Source organism: Cylas formicarius, unplaced genomic scaffold (genome assembly GCF_029955315.1).
Source record: "Cylas formicarius isolate icCylForm1 unplaced genomic scaffold, icCylForm1.1 PGA_scaffold_176__1_contigs__length_13306, whole genome shotgun sequence".
In the NCBI taxonomy this organism is placed as follows: domain Eukaryota; kingdom Metazoa; phylum Arthropoda; class Insecta; order Coleoptera; family Brentidae; genus Cylas; species Cylas formicarius.
Window position 1 is genome coordinate 1 of NW_026844251.1, and position 13,306 is coordinate 13,306.

Consider the following 13,306-nt stretch of genomic DNA (forward strand, 5'->3'; position numbering starts at 1 on the left):
GTTGAATATTGGCCTAGGAACCTGAGTTCGTAGCAGAATCTCGCTTATGCAATGATTTGGTGCTAGAAAAAGTTCCAGGCTGAATTGAAAACTCTACCGACCAGGAGTTGAATATTGGCCTAGGAACCTGAGTTCGTAGCAGAATCTCGCTTATGCAATGATTTGGTGCTAGAAAAAGTTCCAGGCTGAATTGAAAACTCTACTGATCAGGAGTTGAATATTGGCCTAGGAACCTGAGTTCGTAGCAGAATCTCGCTTATGCAATGATTTGGTGCTAGAAAAAGTTCCAGGCTGAATTGAAAACTCTACTGATCAGGAGTTGAATATTGGCCTAGGAACCTGAGTTCGTAGCAGAATCTCGCTTATGCAATGATTTGGTGCTAGAAAAAGTTCCAGGCTGAATTGAAAACTCTACCGACCAGGAGTTGAATATTGGCCTAGGAACCTGAGTTCGTAGCAGAATCTCGCTTATGCAATGATTTGGTGCTAGAAAAAGTTCCAGGCTGAATTGAAAACTCTGCTGATCAGGAGTTGAATATTGGCCTAGGAACCTGAGTTCGTAGCAGAATCTCGCTTATGCAATGATTTAGTGCTAGAAAAAGTTCCAGGCTGAATTGAAAACTCTACTGATCAGGAGTTGAATATTGGCCTAGGAACCTGAGTTCGTAGCAGAATCTCGCTTATGCAATGATTTAGTGCTAGAAAAAGTTCCAGGCTGAATTGAAAACTCTACTGATCAGGAGTTGAATATTGGCCTAGGAACCTGAGTTCGTAGCAGAATCTCGCTTATGCAATGATTTGGTGCTAGAAAAAGTTCCAGGCTGAATTGAAAACTCTGCTGATCAGGAGTTGAATATTGGCCTAGGAACCTGAGTTCGTAGCAGAATCTCGCTTATGCAATGATTTAGTGCTAGAAAAAGTTCCAGGCTGAATTGAAAACTCTGCTGATCAGGAGTTGAATATTGGCCTAGGGACCTGAGTTCGTAGCAGAATCTCGCTTATGCAATGATTTGGTGCTAGAAAAAGTTCCAGGGCTGAATTGAAAACTCTACCGACCAGGAGTTGAATATTGGCCTAGGAACCTGAGTTCGTAGCAGAATCTCGCTTATGCAATGATTTGGTGCTAGAAAAAGTTCCAGGCTGAATTGAAAACTCTACTGATCAGGAGTTGAATATTGGCCTAGGGACCTGAGTTCGTAGCAGAATCTCGCTTATGCAATGATTTGGTGCTAGAAAAAGTTCCAGGCTGAATTGAAAACTCTACTGATCAGGAGTTGAATATTGGCCTAGGAACCTGAGTTCGTAGCAGAATCTCGCTTATGCAATGATTTGGTGCTAGAAAAAGTTCCAGGCTGAATTGAAAACTCTGCTGATCAGGAGTTGAATATTGGCCTAGGGACCTGAGTTCGTAGCAGAATCTCGCTTATGCAATGATTTGGTGCTAGAAAAAGTTCCAGGCTGAATTGAAAACTCTACCGACCAGGAGTTGAATATTGGCCTAGGGACCTGAGTTCGTAGCAGAATCTCGCTTATGCAATGATTTGGTGCTAGAAAAAGTTCCAGGCTGAATTGAAAACTCTACTGATCAGGAGTTGAATATTGGCCTAGGAACCTGAGTTCGTAGCAGAATCTCGCTTATGCAATGATTTGGTGCTAGAAAAAGTTCCAGGCTGAATTGAAAACTCTACTGATCAGGAGTTGAATATTGGCCTAGGGACCTGAGTTCGTAGCAGAATCTCGCTTATGCAATGATTTGGTGCTAGAAAAAGTTCCAGGCTGAATTGAAAACTCTACTGATCAGGAGTTGAATATTGGCCTAGGAACCTGAATCTTAACCTAAGCGCTATATAATAATTATAAATAAGGAAATATTTTAAGTACAATTACTTATATAATAATAATTAATAAGGAAATATTTTAAGTACAATTATTTATATAATAATAATTAATAAGGAAATATTTTAAGTACAATTATTTATATAATAATAATTAATAAGGAAATATTTTAAATACAATTATTTATATAATAATTATAAATAAGGAAATATTTTAAGTACAATTATTTATATAATAATAATTAATAAGGAAATATTTTAAGTACAATTATTTATATAATAATAATTAATAAGGAAATATTTTAAGTACAATTATTTATATAATAATAATTAATACTTATATTTAATAGAATTAAACTATTTCCTAAAGTGTCAAAAACTTTTATACCTCTTATACTTAAATATAAAAAGATAGGCTAAGCTAAGCCCTTGGGCTCATACCACACAATTATGAGATTATTCTCTCTTTTTAATTATTAAATTTTATAAATTATTATTTTTAAATACATTAATTTTCAGAACATTATTAGTCATTTCTTCTTATTCTTGATTTTCAATATGAATAGGATTAGAAATTAATATAATATCATTTATTCCATTAATAATCAATTCTAAAAATATTTTTTCATCAGAAAGAGCATTAAAATATTTTATTATCCAAGCTTTAGCTTCAAATATTCTACTGTTTAGAATTATTCTTAACTTACATATTAATCCTTTATTTTTTAATAATAATATTCTAATAATTATATTAAATTGTGCATTATTTATAAAATTAGGCGCCGCTCCTTTTCATTTTTGATTCCCGGAAATTATTATAGGATTAAATTGAAATAACACTTTAATTTTAATAACTTGGCAAAAAATTGCTCCTTTAATTATAATTTCCTATAATTTCTCTATTACCTTATTTATTTCTATCATTATTATTATATCTTCAATAGTTGGGAGAATTCAATCACTTAATCAAATTAATCTACAAAAAATTCTAGCTTATTCTTCTATTAATCATATAAGTTGATTAATTGCAAGACTAATTAATATACAAATTTTTATTATATATTTTATTATATATTTTATCCTATCAATCAATATTATTATAATTTTAAATGTTAATAAAATCTATTCTTTAACACAATTATTTTATTCTCTAAATGAATTTAAATATTTTAAATTCATTTTTTTCTCTTAATTTTTTATCTATAAGAGGATTACCGCCTTTCTTTAGATTTCTACCTAAATGATTAATTATCAATAAATTAATTAATAATAACTTTTTTATATTAAGATTATTAATATTAATCTCAACTTTAATTATAATTTTCATATATATTCGAATCGCACTTCCTATATTAATAATTAATCATACAGAAATAATTTCCCACTCTAAAAATATTTTTAAGTTAAATCTATTTATTTATTTAACTAATATAATCTCATTTATAGGACTTATAATTTTTTTAATTTTATTTTTTTAAAAAAGAATTTAAGTTAAAAAAACTTTTAACCTTCAAAGTTAACAATAGAATTTATTCCTAATTCTTAAACTATAAACCAATTTAAATTTCCTTTAAGCTTGCATCTTAAAATCCTATTCCTATAGACTATATAGTTTAATAAAGAAATATATTTATATTTATAAATGAATTTACAATTCATCGCCTAAAATTTCAGCCACTTTATTAAATTTACCGAATAAATGACTTTACTCTACTAATCACAAAGATATTGGTACACTATATTTTATTTTAGGGCTTTGATCTGGATTAGTGGGCACTTCTCTAAGTTTTATCATTCGAATTGAACTAAGAAATCCTCAATCATTAATTGGTGATGATCAAATTTTTAATGTAATAGTTACAGCCCATGCATTTATTATAATTTTTTTTATAGTTATACCTATCATAATTGGAGGATTTGGCAATTGATTAGTTCCTCTAATACTCGGTGCTCCTGATATAGCTTTTCCCCGTATAAATAATATAAGTTTTTGACTTTTACCGCCATCTTTAACTTTTCTATTAATTAGAAGAATTATTGAAAAAGGCGCTGGAACAGGATGAACCGTTTATCCTCCACTAGCATCTAATATTGCTCATAGAGGAAGTTCAGTTGACTTAGCAATTTTTAGCTTACATTTAGCGGGAATCTCTTCAATTATAGGGGCAACAAATTTTATTTCCACAATTATTAATATACGGCCTCATAATATACCCATAGATCAAATTTCACTTTTTTCTTGAGCTGTCGGTATTACTGCTCTATTACTTCTTCTTTCTCTTCCCGTACTTGCGGGAGCTATTACTATATTATTAACTGATCGAAATATTAATACCTCATTCTTCGATCCAGCCGGAGGGGGGGACCCTATTTTATATCAACATTTATTTTGATTTTTTGGACACCCCGAAGTTTATATTTTAATTCTTCCAGGATTTGGAATAATTTCTCATATTGTCTCTCAAGAAAGAAATAAAAAAGAAACTTTTGGAACTTTAGGTATAATTTATGCAATATTAGCTATTGGTCTTTTAGGATTTTTAGTTTGGGCTCATCATATATTTACTATCGGAATAGATGTTGATACTCGGGCCTACTTTACTTCTGCCACTATAATTATTGCTATTCCAACCGGTATTAAAATTTTTAGATGATTAGCTACACTTTATGGAACTAAATTAAATTTTGAACCAACTACACTTTGATCATTAGGTTTCATTTTTTTATTTACTATTGGCGGATTAACTGGAGTAGTCCTAGCTAACTCATCTATTGATATTATTCTTCATGATACATACTATGTTGTTGCCCACTTTCATTATGTTTTATCAATAGGGGCAGTATTTGCAATTATTGCAGGATTTATTCACTGATACCCGTTATTTACTGGGTTAACTCTCAATAATAAACTTTTAAAAAGACATTTTATTGTAACATTTATTGGAGTAAATTTAACTTTCTTCCCTCAACATTTTCTAGGATTAAGAGGAATACCTCGCCGTTATTCCGATTATCCAGATTCTTTTACTAAATGAAATATCATTTCTTCAATCGGTAGATTAATCTCTACACTAAGATTAATATTCTTTATTTATATTATTTGAGAAAGTTTAATTCTTAGCCGACAAACATTAACTACTTTAAATTTTTCCTCTTCAATTGAATGATTAAGATCACTACCACTCGCTGAACATAGATTTAATGAAATCCCTTTAATTACTAAATTCTAAAATGGCAGAATAGTGCATAAGATTTAAGCTCTTAATATAAAGTTTATCTTTTTTTAGAATTGTCTACTTGAAAAACATTAACATTACAGGACAGTACTTCACCCTTAATAGAACAATTAATTTTTTTCCATGATCATAGATTAATAATTTTAATTATCATTACAATTTTAATTAGTCAAATTATATTATCTTACTTATTAAATAAATTTAACCATCGATTCTTTTTACAAAACCAAACTATAGAACTAATTTGAACTATTATACCCATTATAATTTTAATTATAATTGCTTGTGCCATCTCTGCGATTATTATATATTATAGATGAACTAAATAAACCTGCCCTTTCTATTAAAATTATCGGACATCAATGATACTGAACATATGAATATTCAGATTTACAAAATTTCAATTATGACTCTTATATAATTCCACAAAATAACTTCAACTTTCGATTATTAGATGTTGATAATCGAATAGTAATTCCTTTTAACACTTACATTCGCCTATTAATTACTTCAGAAGATGTCATCCATTCATGAGCTTTACCTTCAGCTGGGCTAAAAATTGATGCAACTCCTGGACGTCTTAATCAAGCAAATATATTTATTAATCGAACCGGAATTTTCTTTGGTCAATGCTCCGAAATTTGCGGTTCCAATCATAGGTTTATACCTATTGTAGTAGAAAGAATCTCTTCTAATTTTTTTCTTAAATGATTAAAAAATAATTAACATTAGATGGCTGAAATTTTAAGCATTGATCTCTTAAATCAATTTATAGTAAACTAAAAAATTACTTCTAATGAAAAACTTAGTTTTATTATAAAACATTAACTTGTCAAGTTAAAAATATCTGCGCCCCGTTAGTTTTTAATACCACAAATAGCTCCTTTAAGTTGATCATTTTTATATATTTACACAATTAGAATTTTTATTATTATTATTATTTTAACTTATTATATTTATTTGCCTAAAATTAATAATAAAATTTATTTTAAAAATTTAAATTTACCTAAAACTTACTGAAAATGATAATAAATTTATTTTCTTCATTTGATCCTTCTACAAATTTATTTAACTTAAATTGGCTAAGAATTATATTAAGTTTGATTCTATTACCATCTTTTTTCTGATTTATTCCTTCTCGTTATAATATATCTTGAATTATTCTTACTAGAAGAATTCATAAAGAATTAAAAATCCTGCTTCCTCAAAATATAAAAAGATCAACATTAATTTTATTAAGAATTTTTATTTTTATTATACTAAATAATTTCATAGGATTATTCCCTTACATTTTTACTAGAACCAGCCATATACCTATTACTTTAAGTTTAAGTTTAAGATTATGACTAACTTTTATAATCTTTGGCATTACCTTTAATACAATAAATATATTAGCTCATTTAGTGCCCATGGGAGCCCCTGCTCTCTTATTGCCATTTTTAGTAATTGTTGAATTAATTAGAAATTTAATTCGCCCAATAACATTAGCCATTCGTTTAACGGCTAATATAATTGCCGGCCATTTATTATTAACCTTATTAGGAAATATAGGTCAATATATAAATTTTCTAACAATTAATGTTTTGATTTTTATTCAAATTTTATTACTAATTTTAGAATCTGCAGTGAGCTTAATCCAAGCATATGTATTTTCTATTCTTATTACTCTTTATGCTAGAGAAATTCATTAATGACAACTCAAAATCATCCTTTTCATTTAGTAAATCCAAGGCCTTGACCACTATTAATTTCTTTTAATTTATTAAATCTATTAATAGGGCTTATTTCTTGATTCCGCTTATATCAAATTGATCTATTGATTTTTAGATTAATTTCTATACTATTAATTTTATTTCAATGATGACGAGATATTACACGAGAAAGAACCCTCCAAGGATTGCATTCTCTAAAAGTTTCATCCGGGCTCCGATGAGGGATAATTTTATTTATTACATCTGAAATTTTATTTTTTATTTCATTTTTTTGAAGATTTTTCCATAATAGTCTTTCTCCTAATATTGAATTGGCAATAATATGACCCCCTAAATCAATTAATACTTTTAATCCTATAAATATCCCCTTATTAAATACATTAATTTTGTTATCTTCAGGTATTACAGTAACTTGGGCTCATCATAGATTAATAGAAAATAACTATTCTCAAGCACTTCAAAGACTTATATGAACTATTGGCCTAGGGATCTACTTTACTCTACTTCAAGCTCTTGAATATTATGAAGCTTCGTTTTCAATTTCAGATTCTATTTATGGAACTTGTTTTTTTATAGCAACTGGATTTCATGGATTTCATGTTATTGTTGGTACTACATTTCTCTTAATTATAATAATTCGTCTATTTATTAGGCATTTTTCTTCAATTCATCACTTTGGATTTGAAGCTGCCGCATGATATTGACACTTTGTAGATGTAGTATGATTATTTTTATATTTATCTATTTACTGATGAAGAAGATAATTTTATTTATATAATATAAATTATTATATTTGACTTCCAATCAAAAAATCTAAATTTTTAGTATAAATAATAATAATAATTTTTTATCTATCATTAATAATTATAATCGTTATTTTAATATTAATAATCTTAATTAATTTTTTATCTATAAAAACATTAATCGATCGTGAGAAAAGTAGGCCCTATGAGTGTGGATTTGATCCAAAAAATAATTCTCGTATACCATTTTCATTACATTTCTTCTTAATTGCTCTAATTTTTTTAATTTTTGATATTGAATTAACATTACTCTTACCAATTATTTTCTCATTAAAATTTTCAAATATTTTTAGATTATTTTACTCTATTAGTTTTTTTTTAATTATTCTTTTACTGGGGTTATTTCACGAATGGAAATTAGGGGCATTAGAATGATCAAACTAAAGGATAATAGTTTAAGAAAAACATTTAATTTGCATTTAAAAGATATTCCATAAATTTATCTTATAAAATAGTATGAAGCAAAAAATTGCCTTTAGTTTCGACCTAAAATTTAGATGAATAATCCTTACTTTAATTGAAACCAAAATAGAGGTCTATCACTGTTAATGATAAAATTGAGTTTTCTCCAATTAAAGAAATATTCTTTAAACTATGCTTCTAACATAGGTTCAAAGCGCTAAGTGCGTTTATATTTCTATATATATATATATATATATATATATATACATAGAAATATTTATATAGTTTAATTTAAAACATTACATTTTCACTGTAAAATTGATATATTTATCTATAAATTTATTATTTAAAAATAAAATTATTTCCTTAGTATCTTCAATACTATGCTCTATTATATAAGCTATTTAAATTATTAAATTAAATAATTAAAATAAAAGTAAAAATAAGAATTAAAAATAAAAATAATAAAATTTTAAATTTATCTATAAAAATCTTTTGTAATCCCTTAGAAGAATTAATTAATAAAAAAAATAATTTTTTTCTTCCATAATACTCCATTCATCCTTGATCTAAATAATTTAATTTTTGACCTAAATTTAATACTAAATGATTCAGCCCATAAGTTGATAAAATTGGTATATTTCATATAAAAGATTGAAACTTCACTAAATTAAGAAACCTTAGAGATTTAATTTTTATATTAATTCTTATTTTTGATAACTTAAAACCTAAATAAATCCCTAATAAAATTATTAAAAAGGATAGTAATTTCATTATTAAAGGTAAAAAAAAATATATAGGATAAATAAAAATAATTCAAGAAAACATCCTCCCTCTAATAACGATAAAAATTAATAATCCAAATAATCTCTTTATTATCAAATTATTTCTTTCTTGAATAGAACATAAACTATAATAATTATAATCACCTAAAACTAAATAATTAATTAATCGAAAAGTATATATTACTGTCAAACCAATAGATAAATAAAAAATAAAAAATATAAATATATTTATATATCCTATTCTTATTCTTTCTAGAATTAAGTCCTTAGAATAAAATCCCGATAAAAATGGTATCCCGCATAAGGCTATATTTCTAAAAAAAAAAATTCTAGAAATAACCGGTATTTGATTAATTAATCTTCCTATATAACGAATATCCTGACATCCTCTAAAATTATGAATAATAATTCCTGCACATATAAACATTAAAGCTTTAAATAAAGCATGAATTAATAAATGGAAAAAAGCTAAATCTACTCTACCTAAAAATAAAATTCTTATCATAAATCCTAACTGCCTTAATGTTGATAAAGCAATAATTTTTTTTAAATCATTCTCAAAATTAGCTGCAATACCAGATATTAATATAGTTATTATTCTTAAAAATAATATTAAAAATATTAATCTTCTACTAAAAGCTTCTTGAAATCGAATTAATAAATAAACTCCTGCAGTTACTAAAGTAGATGAATGAACTAATGAAGAAATGGGAGTTGGGGCAGCTATAGCTGCTGGCAATCATGAAGAAAAAGGAATTTGAGCTCTTTTAGTAAATGCAGCTAAAACAATAAATAATACTAATACCTGTATAGAAAAATCTCTTTTTATAAAATTTAAATAATAAATATAAGATCAACTACCATAATTTATTATTCAAGAAATTGATAATAATAAAGCCGCATCTCCGATACGATTAGACAAAGCTGTTAACATACCTGCATTATAAGATTTAACATTTTGATAATAAATTACTAATAAATAAGACACTAAGCCCAAGCCATCTCATCCTAATAAAATTGACACTAAATTTGGGCTAATAATTAATAATAATATAGAAATAACAAACAGCAAAATTAATATGATAAATCGAGAAATATTTAAATCTCCTTTTATATAATCTTCTCTATATAAAATTACCATTCTGGAAATAAATAATACATATCCTATAAATATACAAGATATTCAATCAATTAATAAAGAAAAAATTAAAGAAACGGAATTAAAATTTAATAATTCATACTCTAACAAATAAACTTTATCCTTAATTAATAAATTTATACTAATTAAAATTAATAATACAGAAAAAATCAAAATCCAAAATGAATAAATTTTACAAATTTTTATTACTTAAAATGTTTCCATTTCTTTAATTCCACAAATTAATATTTTATTTATATAAAATATTTAAGTTTATTAAAAATTATAAATTAATAAATTTCTAATTAATAACAATATATTTAAAGGTATTCAATGTAATAATAATAAAAAATGTTCACGAATATTTATATTTATAAATCTAAAAATATAAGAACTAAATTTTCCATGCTGAGAAAAAGAATATAAATATAATGAATAAGCCCCTCTAAAAAATGTAGTTAAAAATAAAAATAATATATTCAAATTTCTAAATCTGACTAAACTATTAATTAAAAAAATCTCACCTAATAAATTTATTGAGGGGGGGGCTGCTATATTTGAAGAACATAATAAAAATATTCATAAGCTTAAAGAAGGTATAATATTTAAAAATCCTTTTCTTAAATAAATTCTTCGTCTTATTGTTCGTTCATATATTATATTTGCAATACTAAATAAACCAGAAGAACATAAACCATGGGCAATTATTATAATTAAAGCCCCAATTATACCTATATAACTTAACCTTATAATTCCAGCTAAAGCTAAACCCATATGAGAAACAGAAGAATAAGCAATTAATAATTTTATATCTCTTTGACGTAAACAAATTATAGAAATAACTACAGCTCCGAACAATGAAATATTTATAATTAATAAATTTATAAATTTAAAATCTAAAAATATAATTATTACTCGAATAAGCCCATATCCTCCTAATTTTAATAAAACGCCAGCTAATACTATTGATCCAGAAATTGGGGCCTCTACATGAGCCTTTAATAACCATAAATGAAAAAAATATATCGGTATTTTAATTAAAAATACTAACACTATACTTAAATATAAAATTAATCTAAAAGAAATTTCTAAATTAAAAAAAGTTAATCTTCCATATATATAAAAAATAAAAAAAATACCTAATAATAATGGGAATGATCCAAATAATGTATATATTAACAAATAAAATCCAGCATCTAAACGTTCTGGTTGTCTACCCCATCCAATAATTAAAATTAAAATTGGAATTAATCTAGCTTCAAAAAATAAATAAAATATAAATAAATCTATTGATATAAATGATAATAATAAAAAAATTATTAATAAACAAATTAAAAATAAAAAAAGATCTCTATATTTATTTTTTCTATATAAATTTTCAGAAGCTATGATTATTAAAGAACCAATTCAAATACTTAATAATCTAAGACAAAAAGATATAATATCTATACCTAATATATATCTAATATTAATTATATAATTCTGTATTCTAAATCCAAGTATTAAAAAAAAACTAATAATAAATATTATAAATTGAATCAATCAAAATATATTTAAATAACTTAAAGGTATCAATATTACTAATATAAGAATATATTTTATCATAATAATAATATAGAATTTAAATAATCATTTCCATATCTTCGAATTATTAATACAAGCATTGCTAAACCTAAAGCACCTTCGCATACACTTACGGTTAAAAATATTATTAAAAAAAAATAATCTCTTAAATTAAATCTTAATACTAATCCTATATTAAAATATAAAGAAATAACTAAAAACTCTAATCTTAATAATATCAATAATAAATAATTACTTTTTATAATAAAAAATAATAAACCAATAATAAACATTACTCTTCTAAATATATAAAAATTAATTATCATTATATTTTAACTTAAATAATTTAATTAAAATACTGGTCTTGTAAACCAGAAATGAAATATTTCTTTAAGTTTCAGAAAAAGAAAACTCTATCCTTAATCTCCAAAATTAAAATTTTATTTAAACTATTTTCTGATATAATATATTTCTTATTAAGAATAAATTTATCCTTATCCATTATAGTATTACTTATTAATCATCCAATTTCAATGGGAATTATTATTCTTTTACAAACAATTATAATTTCCTTAATTATTGGATTAATAAATTTAAATTATTGAGTATCTTATATTCTATTCATAATTATTGTAGGAGCATTGATAATTATTTTTATTTATATAACAAGAATTTCCTCCAATAATAAATTTAAAAAATTTTATAATATTTTAGTTACTTTTATTATTATTAATCTTATTAATATTTTAATAATTTATATATATGACTCTTATTTTATCTATTTTAAAAATTCTAATGAAATATTTAATCCTCACAACATAGAACTATTCTTAAGAAAATATTTTAATTATCCTAATAATTTTATTTTAATTATAATTATAACTTACTTATTAGTAACTTTAATTACAATTGTAACAATTACTATAAATAATTTCGGGCCCCTACGTAAAATATTCTAATGATAAATTCACCCTACCGAAAATCTAACGCTTTATTTAAAATTATTAATAATTCACTTATTGATTTAGCCTCTCCTTCAAATATTTCCTATTTATGAAATTTTGGAAGTTTATTAGGAATTTGTCTTTTAATTCAAATTATTACAGGTTTATTCTTAGCTATACATTATTATCCCCACACTGAACTAGCATTTAATAGAGTAAGAATCATTTGTCGAGAAATTAATTTTGGATGATTAATTCGAACTCTTCATGCCAATGGAGCATCAATATTTTTTATTTGTATATATATTCATATTGGACGAGGAATTTATTACGGGTCCTCAAATCTAAAAAGAACATGACTAATTGGAGTAACAATTTTTTTATTATCTATAGCAACAGCTTTTCTTGGGTATGTTTTACCTTGAGGACAAATATCTTTTTGAGGGGCTACAGTAATTACTAATCTTATTTCAGCTATCCCTTATTTAGGAAACTCTGCTGTAATTTGAATTTGAGGGGGATTTGCTGTAGATAATGCTACATTAACTCGATTCTTTACTTTTCATTTCATTCTCCCCTTTATTATCCTTAGCTTAATTATTATTCATTTACTTTTTCTTCATAAATCTGGATCATCAAATCCCTTAGGATTAAATAATAATTTAGATAAAATTCCATTTCATCCTTACTATTCCTTTAAAGATTTATTAGGAATGCTAATTATAATTTTTAGATTAACTTTAATTACTCTAACCATACCTTATATATTAAGAGATCCTGATAATTTTACGCCAGCTAATCCTTTAGTTACTCCTATCCATATTCAACCTGAATGATATTTCTTATTCGCTTATGCAATTCTTCGATCTATCCCCAATAAACTAGGAG

The 13,306-nt window shown here is 25.0% G+C and overlaps 2 pseudogenes; both read left to right on the top strand.

The window, feature by feature from the left end:
* The first annotated feature begins 3,509 nt into the window (after window positions 1-3,509).
* LOC132695958 (cytochrome c oxidase subunit 1-like) lies at window positions 3,510-7,552 on the top strand (annotated as a pseudogene).
* Window positions 7,553-12,027: 4,475 nt separating this feature from the next.
* On the top strand, window positions 12,028-13,300 carry LOC132695957 (cytochrome b-like; annotated as a pseudogene).
* The last annotated feature ends 6 nt before the right edge of the window (window positions 13,301-13,306 follow it).